We start from the raw sequence: 7025 nt of genomic DNA, 5'->3' as shown, positions 1-7025 counted from the left end.
AAAATAGGGGTCTAACAACCACACCCAATATTTCTCTTAGCAATCTGTATGGACTAACACCAATATACTTTTAAGAGAATCAACTACTCAGTCAGACTCAATCTTAATAAAAGTATATCAATGAGTTATATCTCACTTTCTCGATTCAATACTTACTCAAGCAAATAGAAATCTGGGAGTCTAATTGAATACAAGAGAAATCACTTGAACGGTACCAAAGACCAATGTTCAAGGATCAATCAATTCCAATCAACAAGCAAAGGTTGGATTTATCAATTGATCGATTCAACGCACAACCTGTGATATTTCAACCTGTGATATTTCAATTAATGAGGAAACCGCAAATGCAGAAAAACCCCGTAACCTAGTCCAGATTAAACACACACTGTATTAATCCGCTACAGACACTAGCCTACTACAAACTAACTTCGGTCTGGACTGTAGTTGAACCCCAATCAATATCATACTGATCCAAGGTACAGTTGTTCTCCTTACGTCTCTGATCCCAGCAGGATACTACGCACTTGATTCTCTTAGATGATCTCACCCACAACTAAGAGTTTCTACGACCCAAAGTCGAAGACTTTAATAAACAAATATGTATCACACAGAAAAGTCTATGGTAATAGATAAATCTGTCTCCCACAGAAATACCTACGAGTTTTTGTTCCGTCTTTTGATAAATCAAGGTGAACAGGAACCAATTGATAACCCGGACTTATATTCCCGAAGAACAACCTAGAATTATCAATCACCTCACAATAATCTTAACCGACTAGCGAAAGAAGATATTTCCGAATCACAAACGATGAGACGAAGGTGTTTGTGGCTTCTTTTATATCTTGTATATCGTAGAAATCAATCTCAATCCAATCTTACGATTGTACTCAAACACGATAGAAACAACAAGATCATATCACGCAACTAGAAAGAAAATAGTTGGGTCTGACTTCACAATCCCAATGAAGTCTTCAAGTCGTTAACCTATAGGGTCTCGAGAAGAAACCTAAGGTTAAAGGTGAATCGACTTTAGCTAATACAACTAGTATCACACAGAAGGTGTGGGGATTAGGTTTCCCAGTTGCTAATATCTTTCAACCGTTAGATCGAACTTAGCTTGTTACACACAAATGAAATACACGTTTATTTAGGTTTGTGTAACCGTACCCAAACATGTACACTTAGTTGGTTCAACAGTAGTTAACCAAATAGTTAGCATATGAGCACTTTCACATCAACCATATTCTTCTTTACCACAACTAGTTCAAATGACTCAAACGAACTAGTTAGAGAGTTGTTCAATTGCTTAGATATTATAGAAGTATACAAGACACAATTGCAGAAAAAACGATTTGATTCACTCGAATCAATTCATGAACTTTGTAGCCACGGTTTGCAAGTATGCAATAACCGTTTTTAGAGTATAACCAACTTAAGTACGCATACTGGTACGCGGACTTAAGTACCCGGAATAAGTGTGTTTTCAGTTCATAAATTCCAGCAAAAATTCACGAGACGTGAACTTCTGACAGTGCGCGTACTGGTACGCTGACTTTAGTTCCAGTTTTCCAGAGCAGCAAAGTACGCATACTTTGGTTCAAGGAATAAGGACTTACACATGTATGTGTTACCACATAATGTTTATATCCTTCCAAGGTTATATATTCTAAATTCTCATTTCAATCATTGAAACATTCTTAGAGGACGTTATATAGTTGTTGTTCACAAGATCTTTTTCATCAAAGTGATTTTCAAATAATTGAAACTAATATGACTTTCGTCGCTAGTAAAGATGAACTTGGTCAAAGTGAAAGCTTACCAACACATATTTCGAGAAATAGATAAGCGAGATAAACTCGGCTCGAAATAGAAAATGTGTATAATCAAAGTTTATACAACAATACGACTTTTGTCTCAAGATAGGAGATAGAGTAGATAGACTTTTGAGTGATATATAAGTTCAAGTCTCCACATAACTTTTAGTCGATGAAGTTCCATCACTTCCTTGAGTAGTTCTTCGTCTTTGTATGATGATCGCCATGGAGTCTTGAGCTCAACTACACATTCTATCCTAGTCCGAGACTTAGCTATAAGTAGACTAGAAATCAAGACTTATAGTTTTGATCACTAACATTGACAAACATGCTTGAGATAGGAACACATGCGAGTTCGACTGAGCAGTACTCTAACAGGTAGCGTTCAAGTTACTTATCTTATTCAATCGGGATCGCATATTTCTATTTGATGATTGCGGATTGAATTAAGAGCTAGAGATATTAAACTGTTTGATATACTTTACTCTAGATTGAGTCTGACTATCTAGTTAATTCTCTAGAAAGTATATAGGAGTAAGTCCTCTCAGATTTCCAAACGAATTATTGGATGTCATTGTTAGACCCCCGCATTTTCACTTATTTTGATCAAGTACCTCGGTGTTCATTAAGGCTTTGAAGGCAATGTCTTTACCGAAATTAATGTGATGTTCATTATCAAAGATTTTTAACTTTCCGACGAGGCTGCTTCTAGAAAGAGTTGAAAGATCATTTCCTTCAATGATGGCATGTTTCTTAGACTCATATCGGGTTGGCAAAGATCTCATAATTTTCATCATAATATCCTTTTCAGAAACCATCCTGCCTAACGCATGAGAAGCATTCACTATTTCGTATAACTTTTACTTAAATTCCTCAAACGAATCTTCGTCATCCATACAAAGGTTTTTTCAGTCAGAAGTTATATTTTGAATCCTTGCTTCCTTTTCTGAGGTATTTCATTCAAATGCGGTCTCTATGATATCCCAAGCATCCTTCAACGCGTATACACATGATTTTGAAGATCTTGGCTTATGACATGGATATATAATAGCATTCATTTCGTCAGAATTATGCTTTGCAGCACTGATTTCAACTCTGTTATATTCAGCTATATCCTTAGCAACAGTTCCCCTGTCTTTTAGAACTGTTAGAGGAGTATAACCCTTTATAACTTGTACCCATTGTTGAATTACAGTTGGTTTGGGTTCATGAAAGGTTGTACACACACCTACATCAGTCACTTATCCATCACATGTAGAGTGAATGCACGCGTGATGTGGCTGCCACTTGAATTGATTAGGCATCCAAAACTGATGCAAAAACGCGAACACAAATTCAATTTGGTCCTTCTCGCTATACTTTCTTGGAGACTAATAGAGAACCCAGATAAACTTTGGTGTATAATTTTCAAATGTAAGTACTTTCCTAAATCTGACCCTTTAAGGTAAACTCTCTTTGTTGTTTTTATTTTTTTTTCCACCAAAAGTCCCTTTGTAAAGCACTAAATCTGTCTAAGGTTTTATTAGGAGAGAGAAGTACATCATTTGATACATCGGCATAGTACTGGTGACAAAACTAATAAGAGTGGTTTTATCAGCTTGAGATAGTAATTTGGCTTTCCAAACTTGGATTCTACTTTAAACATAATCAAGCATGTTTTGGTAATTAGATCTTTTAATCATATTGAAAAACAAAGGTGTACCCATATAAGTATCAGTTTTGGTTATTTTATTGACTCTGAGAATTCTAGCTAATAATTTATAGTTTTTGCTTTGGATTTTTTTACTAAAGTAAGTTCTCGATTTCTGATAGCTTTTAATTTGGCCTGAAGAATCACTAAACAACTTTCAAATATTAAGTAAATTTTGGTCATGAAAAATACTATCCGAGGTAAAAAAAAAGTAATCCGCGAAAAAAGATCGAGACAGATGGGGAGTCTCTAGTGACTTTTACTCCTGTAATGCTTCATAAACTTTCAGCATGCAATAAAAGTCTAGATATCAATTCCATGCAAACAATAAAAATAGTAGGTGACAGAGGGTCCCCTTGTCTGATACCCTTTGATGGAGAAAAAATTCTCCATGGATACCATTAATTAGAACAACATACGAAACAAAGGAAATGCAAGCATAAATGAGATCACGGTTTCTTATGAAAAACCTAAGAATTTCAAAATATTGATTATGAAATTACATTCTAATTTATCAAAGGCTTTAGATAAGTCTAGATTTAAAAGCACATGATCATTATTCCTTTTACTAGTTTTCATCATAAGCAAAATTTTATGTACGACTATCGTAAAATCCGTAATTTGTCTTTTAGAAATAAAATCTAATTGGTTTTATGAGATAAGTTTATCAAGGCATAGTTTAATTCTATTTTCTATGATTTTGGATACTATTTTGTATACTTAAACTGATGAGACGAAAATTGTTTGGTTTGGGGCGGAATTGTATGGTGTTTTAGGTGTTTATTTTTGGTATTAAGCAAATGTAAGTATGGTTTATTTTTCGATTGAATTTTTCTTTTTTTGAAGATATCTTGAACCCAATTGAAGATATCCTCGTGAAGACTATCCCAATGGTGTTGATAAAATCCTGGGAGGAATCCATCAGGACCCAGAGCCCTCCGAGAGTTCATCATAAATAAAGCTTCTTTAATCTATTTTTTATCAGAGATATTACAGAGATTGTTGTTTTCACCTGTATTGTTGTTTAAGAATGTTGTTAAAGATAGGATTAATATTGTTATCATTAGTTTGAAATATATCTCTGAAATATTTAGTGATTAAAGAAGCTAAGTTTTGCTGGCCCTCAATCCATAGACCAGTATTGTCCGTAAAGGCATGAGTACTATTTATTCTTTTCAATTCAGAAGTATTATGGTAAAAGAATCTAGTATTATGGTTATTTTCTTTTATCCATTTTTCCTTTACATATTGCCTACATTTTTTTTATAGAGTACCATGAACTTAATTAATCATCTTGAAGGTTTTTTAACATATTATTAATTTGTATACTATAAGATTTTTAATTTCACTTTCATTTTCATTAAGAATGTTAGATATGTTTCTGAAAATATTAGCAAACTTCGGATGATTCCAAAGCCCGAGATCATTTTCTAAATTGTGAAGAATGCTACTTGTATTAGTCTTCCTACCTCTACTGTTTTCAAAATAATTTTCTATTTTATTATCGTATGTTCTGTGTTCTCTCTAGCATATCATATATCTACAAGTTTTATTCCTTTTTCTTTATAAGGTATTAGTAAAGACGCACGCGCGACGCGTGTGCCGTTTCGTTTCAAGACTTGCAAAATAACAGTAAAATTCAATAAACCATCTCCAAATATTTATGTCTTGTTTCAAGACCTGAAAAGTATGTCGCAGTAAAATCCAAAAAAATGAATTTTCGAATACTTGATTATTGAAAAGATATTTAAATATTGACACATTGTTTAATTATGGTTGATTTGGGTTATGAAAGGTTGTACACACATACACCCATCACATCTGGAGTGAAATCGCACGTGCGATGCACCTTCCACTTGAACCGGTGATTGGGCAGCCAAACTTGATGAAAAATACAGGCACTACCTTCCGGTTGAAAAGCTGTAAGCACATGGGATGTGTGCAATCTTGACTTTGTATAAGATGGTAACGAGATTAAGCATCCAACTAGGGAAAAACACTGCTCTAGATCCATCTGGTATAGTCAAACAAATATCTTAACAAACACCCATACACAATGTGATCCAGGGAAGGGATTGGTTACATGCAATGCGGGCGGTTCCTTCAACCTATCACCATAAGCTGAAAATCATAACGAACTCTGGAGAATACGTGATCCGAGGGAATCAAGCAGTATCAAAAGAATTAGCAGTTCTCTCTCTGGATCAGCAGGAAGATCCATATGGTGGACAGAGAAGATAGCAACTAAATCTGCCAGGTAGAAGAGCGAAGCTAAAAAAGGCAACTAGAAGACCTAAGCTACTTGACGACCAAACCAAATCGAGCTCTATCTGAAAATACATATATTAAAATAGAAATACCAGGAGTTCCGGAATGTATGTTCAAAGCTGAGGTCATGGAGCTTCTGAAATAAATAAATCTTAGCACAACTGAGGAACCAAAAACAACTTTCATTGGAAAAGACTTACCATAGGATGAAAAATAAAGCATGATTGAGCTACTAAAAGAGAACATTGACATCAGGCATAAATCATAATGTCGCATGTCATTCTCTGAATATCAATCCAAACTTTGATCCGACTAAGCAAAAAAAAAGAAAATAGCAGATAAGATATACAATACAGTAAATTCAGATAATGAAAGGATGCTAGAGGAAAGCATACTAAGGGAATGCAGATACCCGGTCTAGATCTCGAACATCGTAGCAATCATGAAAAATAATCAGAAAGTTCGAGTCCGCATCAATTTCACCAACCTAAATAAAGCCTGCACAAAGGATGGATTCCCGCTTTCTGACATGGATCGACTGGTGGAGTCAATCCAATTAAAATTTAGGTGACTACATTTAGGAATCACATAATCCGAAAATATATTAAGAAAACCTAAGTCAAATTTGTTAAACTACCTTTCTTCAACTTCCATAGTTCAATAAAATTAAACACCACCATAAGTTTCATCACCAAAGACTTGATCTCACCTGTAATTTCATCCTAATACACTCGATCATCTAATACCATATCTAATCATCCTATTAAAACATCAATTTTATATTTTAAATATTTTTTGAGTTTTTCTTACGAAACCCTTTAGTTCTAAACCTATCAACAACTCGATTTACATCTTCCTTCCAAACAAACTCAAGATTCAAACTGAAAACCCTAAGTTCTGTTTTTCTCTGATTAATTTCTTTAATCTCTAATTATTTTCCTCTCTGATTCAAAACAACCATATCTCCATCCTCGTTGCTACATCTTCATCAAATGATTTTGTCAACAAATCGTCACACATGGCACACAAACTTTCAGCAGAAAAGAAAACAGAAGAGAAAACGAAATTGTCATCAAAGTTGAAGATCGATGGAGTTCCCATGAATCACCTGGACGGAACCAATGAGAAATGATAAAGACATCCATCCAAATGATAAAGACACCCATCCAAATTGTCTTAATACAATTAAATGCAAAATAGTCTTGCCCTTCGTACTATTTGAATAATTTCTTCTTCATCCGGTAACCGAATGA

The sequence above is a fragment of the Papaver somniferum genome, chromosome 2 (genome assembly GCF_003573695.1).
Source record: "Papaver somniferum cultivar HN1 chromosome 2, ASM357369v1, whole genome shotgun sequence".
NCBI classification, from domain to species: domain Eukaryota; kingdom Viridiplantae; phylum Streptophyta; class Magnoliopsida; order Ranunculales; family Papaveraceae; genus Papaver; species Papaver somniferum.
This window is presented reverse-complemented; position numbering follows the sequence as displayed.